Source organism: Wyeomyia smithii, chromosome 1, assembly GCF_029784165.1.
Source record: "Wyeomyia smithii strain HCP4-BCI-WySm-NY-G18 chromosome 1, ASM2978416v1, whole genome shotgun sequence".
In the NCBI taxonomy this organism is placed as follows: Eukaryota; Metazoa; Arthropoda; class Insecta; order Diptera; family Culicidae; genus Wyeomyia; species Wyeomyia smithii.
The window spans coordinates 39,445,590-39,460,634 of NC_073694.1; positions in this window are offsets into that span (position 1 = coordinate 39,445,590).

The window sequence follows — 15,045 nt, forward strand, 5'->3', positions numbered from 1 at the left end:
CGAGTAATGCATATCAGACGCGCAATACACAGCACTGCTTGCGACATTAGGTACAATGTAAAAAAAAACGATTGTCGTTAGTCAAGATTTTTAGTTTTTAACTAGAAGAGCAATTATTAAATTCATTAAAATATATGTTCCTACCTGAAAGCGTTCACGTATGCGGGTGGTACTGTAAGATTATCATGAAAAGGTACTCTCGCTATACCAGTACCAGAGAAAAAAACGAATTCTCTCGACGAAAGAGCGGCGAGAGCTCGCACAGTTTTTTTCTTGTTTTGACGTAGAATACGTCTTACGGCAACGTATACAGGGGTCCAACTTCAATATAAGCATCCAATTTCGAAAACCGAAAACATCGAGTGCGTCACGAAAATTGTCCAATTTCAAACGTTTTAAACTCAGTCAGTTTTCAACCGGTTTCCGTCTTTTCTGCAGCAATCAATTGGAAAATCATCTAAGCACCCGTCCAAATGCAGAAACTTGTAATCTGATTGTTCGAACTATTGAAACCTTGTCGAAACGTAAATGTCGACGTTTGATTGGTCGCTTGCCGCCTTTTCCTGAAAAGGACGACAGAATGGAATACCTGGTTAGCCGGGAATGCACTCGTTAAGAGCAGGGTTGCCAATGTTAAAGTTTAAACTGGATTCCTCCAGTTTTTTTCAAGTGATCCAGTCAAACAGTTTATTCCCAAAATCTTCCAGTTTTTTTCAGATATTTGCCTAGTTTTATCCAGTTTTTTATTCACTCAAGCTCCGATTGGTTTCTGGAAATATTTTTAAAACGTGAATTTTGTAGATTTATAAATTACATTGACAATTCCTAACAGCATTTTCAGTATTCTATTTTCTCGCAGGAAACACGACCAAATTAAAGACTGCATGACATGGTTGAGAAAAAAAGTAGGAGGGTGGTATTCAAGACACGACCGCATGACGTTGGACTACGGTATTCTTATATTCCATTAAAACAAATAATAGAGAGAATTGCAACTCTAGTATTTGCTGCAATTTTATCTAACAGTGCATTTCTGGATGCTGAGACGTTAAAACGTTATAAATAATAATATATACTAAAAGAATGGATATCTTTTATTTAATCGCTGTCATTTCATACATATTCGAATCAACCCTTTGTTTGCTGCACTACCAAGACAATCATTCAATTGAGCGAATTGGTAAAATTTTCCTATCTAAGCAAAAAGCAAACTTTACGAAACTATCTGAAATTGGAGCCCAGAACGATTCAACCGAAAATTTTAAATTTGAAAATTGTTTGACATTTAATCGATAAAACTCATGCTAGGTTAGTTCCAGCCCAGCATATAACTTCATGTATTTGAAAAAAAAAACGTTTGGTTCAATAACTCAATATAGCAAGAGCTCAATCACTCGTTTTTCGGTAGTTGTTATCAAGGTTTGGGCGAGTGACAGGAAAATATATTAACTTCTTCAGTTGTGATTTAGAGCATTTCTAATTGTTTTGTTATTTTTCACGATAGCGACAAGTTTGTTTCTTTCTCTGTGTGCGAGAAACAAAATCAAAACCGCGCACCGAGAAACAAAAACGAAAATTTAATGAATGCTCATTGAGAAAACTTGCAACTCTTTTTACCAATAACTTATGATACTCAAAAGAACCCGTTTTGATCTAAATCAAATTTCTAGTAAATAAGTGTTGATCATTCATAGGTAGTAATTTTTCCTCGATGAATTAAGACTGGCTGAAGAAGTTAAAATCGCTGCTGTAAAATCAAATTCACAACTGTGTTCGTTAAGACGTTTTAATATTTTCAATGACAATAATAATCTTCGATAAACACCCGCTATAGTTATTCACACACATGCTATAACTATCTAAACACGCGTTAAAACTATTCATACACACGCTGTAGCTATAGCTATCCATACACACGCTATTCCTTTCCATACATCCGATACAACTATCTATACACACGCATAAGCTATCCAACCATGTGCTGTTACTATCCATACATACGCTATAACTAATCATTACACACGCAGCAGCTATCCACACACAAGCTATAACTATCCGTACACACGCTGAAGATATACACGCAATAGCCATAATATGCTACACATGCTAGTGTCTTACACACGCTATAGCTAGCCATACACACGCAACAGCGCCATCCCTATCATCACAAATGTCATAGCAATACAGATACACATACGCTATATGTGCACACTGCACACACACCCAACGTTTTCACCCAACGATATCTGAATTGGATTACCGCTGGTGGGGTCCAACTCAGATCGAAGGAGCACCGAACTGAATGAAGAAATGCAGCTTCCCACTTCCTCCGCCGCTGCTGCCTGATACCACCGCTCTGGTTCTGCTGCAGCTCAGTTTGGCCGCTGGAATCAGCCACCGCTGCTGATTATACAAGACCGGCCTGGTGGCCTTTCACATGTTAACTGATGACTGCTATGAGACGACACAGGCTATTATATAGCCCAAAGCAAAAATCCATCCGCGAGCAAACAAGAAGCGAGCTTGTGATTGGTTGAATGTGCACGACTTTTAACACAACTTTTAACTAGTTTAGTATCGAAAACATATTTAAATTATTATATGACAATCTTGCGCAATATTTCCCCTATCAATCAAGCCATTGGTGTTTAGAATCTGTTCAGTGGTAATGATAAAAGAAGTATTTTAAAACGGTGTTGAAACACCTGTTGCAGCTACCGAAAGCGAGCTCGCTATTGGTTGAAAGCTGTGAGACTGTTTACAAAGTCAGATCGGTTGTATCCGTTAGTGTCGACTGTGCTTGTGAAGAGAGGTGGTGATTGGTTGCTCGGTATGATTCAGACAATCGATGTGATTTATCAATTTTTCAATAGTGTATCTCGAGAAATAGGTTATTTTTGTTACATAAATTCAACCGTAAAAGAATTTCTGATCGGTTGATGCCAAAACCTCGAAATTCTGAAAAGAAATGACTGATATATAAGCGCTCAAAACCTGACCACTTTTCCCTGGTTTTCCCCGGTTGAATTACTAGATTTTCAAATTCAGGTGCCTAACTTCGATATAGACGTTAGTCCAACGTCAAAACCAAACAAATTTACCACACCATGAAAAAAATCGTTTATTTTTTTTTGTTGCGTGGCAGTTGAGTAGTAGTTTAGTTAAGTAGTTTTTTCTTTAGCCTTTTTCCGGTTAAATTGAAAATTTTATTGGCAACTCTGGTTAAGAGACTGCCTCTCCTCAAACGAGCTCAGTTGACTAGCAGCGGGCAGCAGCGGCGGACAGTACCCCCCCAGGCGGAGTTGAACCCCACCAGTGGTAATCCAATTCAGATATCGTTGGGTGAATACAGCCAGAAACTGAATGAGACTCGCACCGCCAGGTAGTTTGAGAAGCCACCATCATTCAGCGCGTATGTATATATGTGTATGGATGTGTGCATGTGCACATATATAACGTGTGTGAATATCTATAACGTGTGTCGCTAGCGTGCGTGGCTAGCTATATAGCGCGAGCATGTCTATAGCGTGTGTGGCTTGCTATGTAGCGTGTGTGTGCAGAATAGCGATTAAAGTTACCATAGGGTAAGGAACGGCTTAAGCAGCAGCGCCTATTTTAATCAGTCGAAGTAAACAGGCCCAAAACTCCTGCATTTTGATCAATATCGACTATTTCAATGATGGAAACGAAAACTTGATTGTCTAGCTGTCTTACGAATATAATAAAAACCGTTAATCACAAAGAAATCTGTGAACAAAGATCATTTGAAACAAATCGACCTATATTGCAGCCATTCAGGAGCCACTTCAGGTGCTGAAGAAATAACGCCTGCAAAACATATGGAAACTGCTTAAAATAGGTTCGAGGTGATTGGAATAGTGTCCCTCGATTGGTAATTTTAATTGATTATTGTTGAAGTTCGCTAACTTAGTCTTACAATCTGAAAACGAATTCTGACAGACAAAACGATAGAGAACATATTGATATAATATTGTTCGAATTTCTCCTAAGGGGCCATCCACATACCACGTGGACAGCTTTGGGGGGGGGGGGGGTTGGCTAATGTCCACGGTCCATTCATTTTTTTTAGAATTTATATGGGCAGTTGTTCACGGAGAGGTAGGGAGGGGGTCAAAATCGTTGAAAATCTGTCCACGTGGTATGTGGATGGCCCCTAACGCATTTCGAGTATTTCGTCTGAATACACAGGCGGTTCCTAAAGCTGCTTAAAATATGTCCCCTACCCTATATAGCTGCGAATAAATCACCTCATGTTAATTTTAAATATCACAGTAAATCATTCAGAATAAAATAAAATATTTGCAATGTTGAAAAAAAAACAATATTCAGTTGTCAATAAATGGCATTGACATGCATTATTAACCTCTCTCAGCTAAGCCTCAAAGTTTACTGAGTGTATTTTAACATTATTTTGAAGAATGTTTGAGCCAGTGAGCCTGAATCACATAATTTTTCGCTCAAGTCCTACTATTTGCAGCAACCAGTTGCGAAATTATCTAAGCTACCGCAAACTGCAGAAGATTGTTCGTATTAAATCTAGTTAACCGGGAACGCACTGTTGACCCTCGTCTACAACCTCTTCGTAGCCACTGCCTAAATTAAGCTATCTCAGTGCAACCTGAAACAAAAGACAGTTTAAAACAATTCAATTTCATTCTTGTTTTGGATACGGCAGCAAGTGAAACTGCCGTTACCGGTGCCGTCTGTAGAGGTAAACGTCATCTGGAGCAAAGATACAATTAAATTGATTAACCGCACTGAGTGTATTCACAAACCTATTGCAAGAAATACATTGACTTAAGACAGGCTGTCGTATTCTACGTTAACTCTGCGGTCGTGTCTTATAAACAACCTCTTCAACTTTTTGATTTTTTTATAAGGACCGATTTAATTCTTCACCACAAGAAGGCACGAATTGTATAAGTGTGAGGAAATTTTGAGTGTAAAAAGCGTCCCTACCACCGCTAGATGTCGTTGCTTTAAATAAAGAGATTTGGCTTCGTTTCTGGTCCTTCAGTTGCATATCTGCTCTGTGCACATGATTAAACTACATCAGCTCTGAGAAGCAATTCGCTCGTTATGTTTTCATACGCCCGTCACTATAGAAAAAAGTAGGAGGGTGGTATTCAAGACACGACCGCATGACGTTGGACTACGGTATTCTTATATTCCATTAAAACAAATAATAGAGAGAATTGCAACTCTAGTATTTGCTGCAATTTTATCTAACAGTGCATTTCTGGATGCTGAGACGTTAAAACGTTATAAATAATAATATATACTAAAAGAATGGATATCTTTTATTTAATCGCTGTCATTTCATACATATTCGAATCAACCCTTTGTTTGCTAAAATTTTCCTATCTAAGCAAAAAGCAAACTTTACGAAACTATCTGAAATTGGAGCCCAGAACGATTCAACCGAAAATTTTAAATTTGAAAATTGTTTGACATTTAATCGATAAAACTCATGCTAGGTTAGTTCCAGCCCAGCATATAACTTCATGTATTTGAAAAAAAAAAAAACGTTTGGTTCAATAGCTCAATATAGCAAGAGCTCAATCACACGTTTTTCGGTAGTTGTTATCAAGGTTGGGGCGAGTGACAAGAAAATATCTTAACTTCTTCAGTTGTGATTTAGAGCATTTCTAATTGTTTTGTTATTTTTCACGATAGCGACAAGTTTGTTTCTTTCTCTGTGTGCGAGAAACAAAATCAAAACCGCGCACCGAGAAACAAAAACGAAAATTTAATGAATGCTCATTGAGAAAACTTGCAACTTTTTTTACCAATAACTTATGATACTCAAAAGAACCCGTTTTGATCTAAATCAAATTTCTAGTAAATAAGTGTTGATCATTCATAGGTAGTAATTTTTCCTCGATGAATAAAGACTGGCTGAAGAAGTTAAAATCGCTGCTGTAAAATCAAATTCACAACTGTGTTCGTTAAGACGTTTTAATATTTTCAATGACAATAATAATCTTCGAAAAACACCCGCTAGTTATTCACACACATGCTATAACTATCTAAACACGCGTTAAAACTATTCATACACACGCTGTAGCTATAGCTATCCATACACACGCTATTCCTTTCCATACATCCGATACAACTATCTATACACACGCATAAGCTATCCAACCATGTGCTGTTACTATCCATACATACGCTATAACTAATCATTACACACGCAGCAGCTATCCACACACAAGCTATAACTATCCGTACACACGCTGAAGATATACACGCAATAGCCATAATATGCTACACTTGCTAGTGTCTTACACACGCTATAGCTAGCCATACACACGCAACAGCGCCATCCCTATCATCGCAAATGTCATAGCAATACAGATGCACATACGCTATATGTGCACACTGCACACACACCCAACGTTTTCACCCAACGATATCTGAATTGGATTACCGCTGGTGGGGTCCAACTCAGATCGAAGGAGCACCGAACTGAATGAAGAAATGCAGCTTCCCACTACCTTCGCCGCTGCTGCCTGATACCACCGCTCTGGTTCTGCTGCAGCTCAGTTTGGCCGCTGGAATCAGCCACCGCTGCTGATTATACAAGACCGGCCTGGTGGCCTTTCACTTGTTAACTGAAGACTGCTATGAGACGACACAGGCTATTATATAGCCCAAAGCAAAAATCCATCCGCGAGCAAACAAGAAGCGAGCTTGTGATTGGTTGAATGTGCACGACTTTTAACACAACTTTTAACTAGTTTAGTATCGAAAACATATTTAAATTTTTATATGACAATCTTGCGCAATATTTCCCCTATCAATCAAGCCATTGGTGTTTAGAATCTGTTCAGTGGTAATGATAAAAGAAGCATTTTAAAACGGTGTTGAAACACCTGTTGCAGCTACCGAAAGCGAGCTCGTTATTGGTTGAAAGCTGTGAGACTGTTTACAAAGTCAGATCGGTTGTATCCGTTAGTGTCGACTGTGCTTGTGAAGAGAGGTGGTGATTGGTTGCTCGTTATGATTTAGACAATCGATGTGATTTATCAATTTTTCAATAGTGTATCTCGAACAATAGGTTATTTTTGTTACATAAATTCAACCGTAAAAGAATTTCTGATCGGTTGATGCCAAAACCTCAAAATTCTGAAAAGAAATGACTGATATATAAGCGCTCAAAACCTGACCACTTTTCCCTGGTTTTCCCCGGTTGAATTACTAGATTTTCAAATTCAGGTGCCTAACTTCGATATAGACGTTAGTCCAACGTCAAAAGGAAGGAACATTTTCCTCCATCATGTCGACTGAAAAGCAGCAGAAGGGTGGAATGGACTACTTCAGCAGCGGTTGAGTTTAGCGAGAATAGAAAAGCACTGTCATTCACTTTTTTTTGACAAAAAATCATTTTATTTAGTCAAATGAGTACGGAAAAATGAGAGGTATTCTGTAACTCGGACGAATAACTTCATATACCGAGCTGTGCACATTGAGAACCACGTGATGTGGTGTACATAAATGACAAGAAATGAATCGTAAAAAGGAGAGCAAAGAGAGTGCACCAACACCGATACTTTGTTATTCGCACACTGACGGCGATGTTAACGCATCTCAGGCCTTAACTATAGTATACGGTTAATGTAAAGCCGTAAGTACATTAACCTACGGCCGGACGAATCGGTACGCGCCGCTTTTCGCGTCTACTATGGCAAAGGCCTTAGGCTGTTTTTATATGTATTAAAAATCGCTAGAGATGTTTTTTCTATCGCTGATTGTGGCATTACCCTGGTTTTTGCTTGAGAATAAGCGATATGCTTATGTTCGCGCCAAAACTCCCGCCTCAGCTGGGCATTAGTGTCATTCGTGAGTGACCAGCTGAGGCCCAAGCGACGCTGGTTTGCGCGCGATTATTTTAATCTTTGTTCTGGCTCGACAATGCTGCCGTCCGAGAGGCAGCCTATAAAAGCGCTCTTCAGAGCAGCGCCAGTGTTAGTCGTTAGTGGTTTGTCGATAATCGTACGGTGGCAGCGCCGTCACGCTGCCCCGTTGTAAATATTGTACGGTATAGAATAAATGTAGTTAAGTGAAAACTTGCGTTTGCGTTGCAGTCCGAAAGAAAACTTGCCCCTGGGCCTTAATTGCCCATCGTGATGCCAGAGGGCGAAATTTAATACACAACGTAGGGCCGTGCGCGATCCGCTTATTATTTATCCATGCTAGTGTGTATGCTTTTACCCTGGTATACTTATTTTGCTAAGAAAATTGAGCATTTTTCACAGATGGAGGAACTTTTCGGATTTCTAATTTCCTAAAAGGGCGTATGCATTCTAGCATAGGTTTTGTTTACAGTATTACAACTCATAAACCATTGGTTGTACATTAAGCTGTTTGAAAACAAATTGTAGGTAACTAATAGTGCTTTACACAAAAAAATACACAATGAAAAAAAAAACACTTTTAAATAAATTTGATAAACACAAAGTTTTAATCAACAAAATGAAGAGGTAAATTTTTTCATTTTTTTTTTCAGGAAGTGACTACGGGACTTTTGCCAAAAAGTCCAGGATGGAGAAATTGAAAATATATTTTTATAAAATATTGGATTTATAAAAAATATTGAATTTCGACATTCATCGAATTATTTTTTCAGAATAATTTACGGGTATGTATCACCTCTCTCTATAACTGTTCCAAAAAATTCGAAATCATGCGAAATCATGCACTTGTGATTAGTGCACTTGTTCCACCGACTGAAGGCGAACGACCAGCGGATGTAGTTTACACTGATCGTTAGGCTGTATTTTACAAGGTTGACCATTACATATTGCTAGCTAAATCGGATGCTCTTCTGTCTTCGTTGGATGGCGTTGGAAAGGAAATTTGGCTTTAAAAATACGTGTCTACAGATGTGCCATCCATATGTGTCTACAGGTGTGCCCCAAGGTAGTAACTTTAGTCCTCTTCTATTTTCGCTGGTCATAAACGACGCAATTGGCATACCTTGGAGATAGCTGTTGTCTTGTTTATGCCGACGATTTGAAGTTGTATATCACTGTCAACAGCATCGACGATTGCCATAAGCTTCAAACTTTACTTGATATATTCGAAATCCGTATACGTCAGCCTCGTGTGGCCTGAACTGGAATTTGCTTCGGTAATTCGGGATCCTTACCACAACTTCACAGAGACACGAATTGATGAGATTTGCTCTAGGTAACCTAGTTCTGATATGATGTAATTGTAACGAGTTGAATCACAACAAAACACCCGAAGAAAAAACATGTAACCCAAATTCGCCTCCTAAGCCAAATTTGCTTGTTGTTGCATTCAAAGTTAATGGATTCCATGAATCGTAATTCACCACTTTATTTGACGGATTCGTTACAGGTTCCAATTTCGTTCAAGCTTTTCTTTTTGCGCTAATGATGTGACAAACACTTTCTGTCTAATACTCGAGGCGGAATTGACAGCACGTCAACCGTGACAGTGGTTGTAGGCCGGAGGAGAAGCCAAAGGGCATCACCAGAAGAGTGTTTGATAGGTGCAGAATAAGTAATGGGACCTAAAACAGAAGGAAAAACAATGGCGTGCGGTTTTTCAATGCGGGTTTCTCACTATTGGCGGCGAGCGACGATAAACGGCGGAAGAGGCGCCGAGAGGATACTGTGCGATTGTTTAGAATGATGGAGGCAGTTTTTTCCAGAGCATGTAGGCGAATAATGACATTTTCCCGAATATTACTGCCGTCAACATCAGTCAGAGTGGGTGGCATTGTGGCGGGTGCTCGCATTTTTTCCCTATTCTTCGGACTATTATGCAAAACACCGGAGCTGGGTTTTCGGGCTGGCTGTGTGGGCTCGTGTTGAAATATTCATTATTTAGATCAGCGAATGAAGTTTTAATGCTTGGTTGTGTCTGTCACGTAAAAGCAATTGAGTGTCATACGAATGGATTTGTTGCCATTATGTATGCGTTACTTAAGCTAGAATGTAGATGCTGTAATTTAATGGATTTCGGGAGATTTATTCGTTCGGATATTAGCAGCTTATTTGTAAGTATAATATAAACATTCCGAAACACTGTAGGGATGGTTTGTTCTAGTTATAATCTAGTGGGGTCGAACGAACATCAAATAAAACAGGAAAATAAATTCAATCACTGAACTGAGACCACAGAGCGAACCATAACATTTATCGCATCGCAGAATATTCCCTCACATCGGAAAACGTAATCAGCACCCGAAAAGTTCCCGGCAAAGCTAAACTAAAACCAAACTTTGCTGCATCCAGAGGGAAGGATGTGTACAAAGTTGCATCTTGTGCAGTCTGGATGACGAGTAGTAATAACAAATAAGATAACTTTCTTTCATATGCGTTCCCTAGAGAGAAGCTTTGGGACAGTACAGGTGGGAGTGGGATGCACCGGCTTCCCTTTTACTGCACAGGCTGGCTTGGCTACACACTCTATTTCCGGCCCGATGGAATGATTATGGCTATGCAATATTTGGACTGCTAGTTATAATTAAACCATGAAGAGTTGAAAGTTTCTTCATATTTCTGGAAAAGTTATGTACGGTCCAGCTGGAAAGTTCAGTTATGTGATGAGGAAAAAGTTTCTCCTTCTTAACAAAACAAGTCAAGATTTGAATGGTGCACTTCCTACCGAACACACAAAAACGATACTTTTTGCATGCCATATTTGTTACTGTGAGTGCATTTTACTGAACCAGTTTGTCATATCTTATAGTTCAATTCATGACTCGGCTTTTCATCAGTTTGCATATTTTGTTTGGTTCGAAGAAAAGAATCTCTATTGAAGCAAACTGGGAAATTCATGTGCCAATCCTCTTGCTGATGAAATATTCTATTAGTCTGTGTAATGAACTTCGTTCCGGTGATGGAAAAAATCGTTCTGTGAAGTGCAGACAGTTGTAGTAAAAAATACTTCTAACCGGATCTCCTTCCAACGTATGTAACAACAGCACCAAAGACAGCGTTAGCGGAAAATTCTTGCTGCAAACAAGAAATGTTCAGCTCAATTTTTAAGCCAATAAGTTTCCTGTCGGATCTTTTCAGACAGACATGCTTGGCGCTGGGAAAGTCCATTCCGGTAGAGTTGTGTTTTGTTACTGTTAGAAGTAGGTACACCCAAAACATACGCGTGTAAATTCATACACCGGTGCAGACCCACTGACTGGATACTGCAGAGCACATTAAGCGGGATGGGCATGATCTCTGTGCCTAATCGCACGAATTCAGAAGCATCTGAATCGTTACTGTTCTTACGACTGAAGTGGAACACGTATCGTTCTGAGGTTCAAAGCATGAATTGCCTTTGGGATTTTTATTGAACTAATCAGGTATAAAAAATGCCTCGCATAGAGTAGTTGGTGACGTCAATTCGAAGTATATAAAAAAAAAAAACAGGATATAACAGTAGCAAAAACAAAGAAATAACGCTTGAAGATATTTTCCGGGCTTTTTCGATCGAAATAAAATATAAACTGCCAATTTTACGGAAAAATTCAAAAATCTGGAAATATAAATACAAAAAATATAAAGGACGGAACATAAGCCATAAACAAGTGCACTGTCGAAAACTAATCAAAATAATAAAAAATAAAAAACAAAAACAGAGAAAAAAAAGCACAATCAAATATAACAGAGAAAAAAAATAAAAATCTGGACAACGGAAAAATTACAAGCCAATGGTGGGTTTCAACTAAAAAACAGACAGAAAAAAGTAAGTAAATTATTAAAGAGAACAAACAAAACAGTAAAATTCACGAACAAAATGAAATCATAAAAAATAGCAGACAACATATAAATCAGACAAACAGAAAAAAAGTCAGAAATGCCAATAAAAAACAAAGAAAATGACCGTAATACATACATGAAAACAGCTAAAATATAATGAGAGAATAAACGATTTTCGAAAAAAAAAAACAATCAAAAAAGAAACAAAAACTAAGAACAACTCAGAAAAGAAAACATAATACATATGAAGGTTGTAAAATGAAACAAATTGAAATATAAAATAATAAACAAAGATAGTCATAGAAGTTAATTACAAAAAGATCAGAAGAAATCATCAAAATTTAAAATAAAAACACAAAACACACATGCAGAAAACAGGAAAAGTGAAATTAAACTCAGAAAGTTAACAAAAAATATACAAGAGGAATAAAAAAAATGTAGGAGGTTGCATCCAAGACACGACCGCTTAACTGACGTAGAACTACGCACACTATTAACAAATGCATTTGTTGTAAGTGATTCATTAACGAGTTATAAAGTCTCCAAACACTTGCTTTGTGCTCCCTCAACAGTAGGGGAATAAAGACACTGAAAACACGAGCTGAAAAAGCTGTTTCACAACTTTCAAATATTTGTTTATTTGCTTTGAGAAAGGCATTTTGCTGCTCAAAATTGGATTTGCTGATGCTGCCTTGCCTGATGCTGCCAACCTTTATGCTGCCTCAGTAGTGGGGCAAAACCGGAAGTCTGACGACACACGCTGAGAAATGAGAAGAACCACGTTGCTCCTGAAAAATGGTGACCAACCACAGGGCAAGTGATTTGTTGGCAGCCACAGGCGCAATTCGCTGCAAACCACTGCAATCCGCTGTTACTGCTGAGTGTTGATATGTGCTGCTACTGCTGTCAAAGTTGTGGACGGTCTAGCCAGCTCACCTTCCGACTCATGAATGTAGCTGGTTTACCAGAAACTCTCTTTTATAGCCGAAGGTTGCTACGAAATAGGCCACGCATATATGTTCAGTTTTACCATTCTCTAATGTTCTTCAAACGAATTGTTCCACAATTCGCATTTGATTTTTGTATACAGCGAATAAACACCGATGGTGCTCTCACACACGCCACGATTTTAACCCGTATCACCTTTGTTAAGGCGTTCTAACAGAACAGGACAGTTTGTTGTTCAAAATCGGTTATGTTGATCGCAGCTTTTGTGCTGCCCCAATAGTAGGGGGCATGAGGTAAAAAAATAAAGTAAATTTTTTGAACGCGACAGAATTTGATTGCTAGGATTCAGCACAGAATGCTTGTGTTATTGCCAAAAAATTATTAACCTTCAATTACTTGTTTATTTGCCTTGAGAAAGACATTTTGCTGTTTAAAACCTGTAAAAGCTAGTTTCGCATTCAGTAAATAAGACGGCCGCGAGGAATTGTGTTTTCTTGGATTCAGCACAGAATGTGTTGTTGCCAAGATAAAGCAAAATTTTATTGCGGGAAGAAGACCGAAGCCCTTAACTGGCGAGACGTTTGGTGCTACTTCGCTGCTGCTTAGATACGTGATGTGATTTATTTACTGGCGCAACCCGCTGCTGCTACTTCCGCAATTCGCTAGGATGCGACTAACTAGTTATACTATTCTGTCGATCTTTTTAGGGAAAGGCAGCAACCGACCAATCAGAGGACGTTATTTTCGTTTCAACAAGGCTTGACAATTCTCAATAGTACAATAGTTCGCATAATCAATCAACACTTTTCTACATTTGGGTGTGTATAATTTTCCAATCAATTTCTGCAAGAATCAAGGAAATCGGTTGAAAACAAACCGATTTATAAACATTTAAAAAGGGACATTTTTCGTCCCCTTTTCGTTAATAGTTTTCTTATTTACATCCCTATGCGGTAGACTAAAGAAAAACGTAGTCCTACGTCAAAAGAGAAAAATCAACAGAAAAAATAGAAAAAACCACAAAAACAAAGCTACAATAGAGTTCTAACAAAACCTTAAAAAACATGAAAAATCTAAATGTTTTTTCAATAACAAATGAAATCAATATAATAAAAAAAGTGATGCAAAATTATAGAAAAAATCAAAGATTAAAAGAAATAGTAAATAGTAAAAAGAAGGTACAACAGCAAAACAAATATGAACAAGCAAGAGAATCTGAGAACTGGAAAAAAACGAATGTAACCGGATTAGAGAAAAAACACAGACAAAAATTGGAGATTAAAAGACGGCATGCATAAAATTGATGAAAAAACAGTTACTATAACTATATTAACAGTGTTTAAAACAGGAGTAAGAAGAGTAAACAAAACAATTGGTAAATTGGAAAGAAGGTTGGAAAAAACGAGTCAGCGCACAAAAATCAACATTAAAATGTATCGAAACAAACAAAATTATTAATAATAGTAAACTTAATCAGAAGAAAGTGATGAGGAGCCACCAAAACTGGAAAAAAATAGAAGCATTTCAAAACCAATATATGAACACATATAATAATAACATAAAGAATAATAAATTCTAACCAAAATACGAAAAAAAATATTATGCGTAAAAATTTTGAAAATTGTTTCTATTGAAAAATTTTGTAAGATTACAAGGCAAGAAAATATGAAAATTAACATAGAATGGAATAGGCGTAACAAAACAAAAAAAACTAAAATATATAAAAATAGAGGGTCGATAATTGAAAATAATGCAACTCAATTTCATTGAAAGAACTAGAAAGCAAAAAAATCATTTTAATAAAACATTCATTTCAAAAAACAACAACAATATACAACACGCTAAGAAGAAAAAAAATAAACAGAATGGCTAGACCAAATTACAGAGTTCATATAATAATACACAAAACAGAAACGAGTGGATAATAAATATTGGAAACACTGAAACACTTTTATTAAAAAAATAATAATGAACAAATAAATAAATAACGAAACATAAATAAAAGAATAGCAGATTTTCATTAACAAACAAAACATATATAGGCATTCAGAATACACAGAATAAACTATTTAAAGAAAATTTAAAGTCTAATATAAGCAGACCATATCAACAGGAGAAACTAAGGAAAGAATAATATAAAACTAAATAACAAAAATATAAAAAGCGTAGCAGTGATTGAAAAAAAAAGAAAACCAAAGTATCAGAATTAACGAAAAATGAATAGAAAAAAAATTAGCAAACATATAAAAAACACTATGAAAATTTTCGAATATAATATAGTGAAAATTGATCAGAGCCAAACTTCAAAACAAAATCCAGATAACAATAAAAACAAATAGCA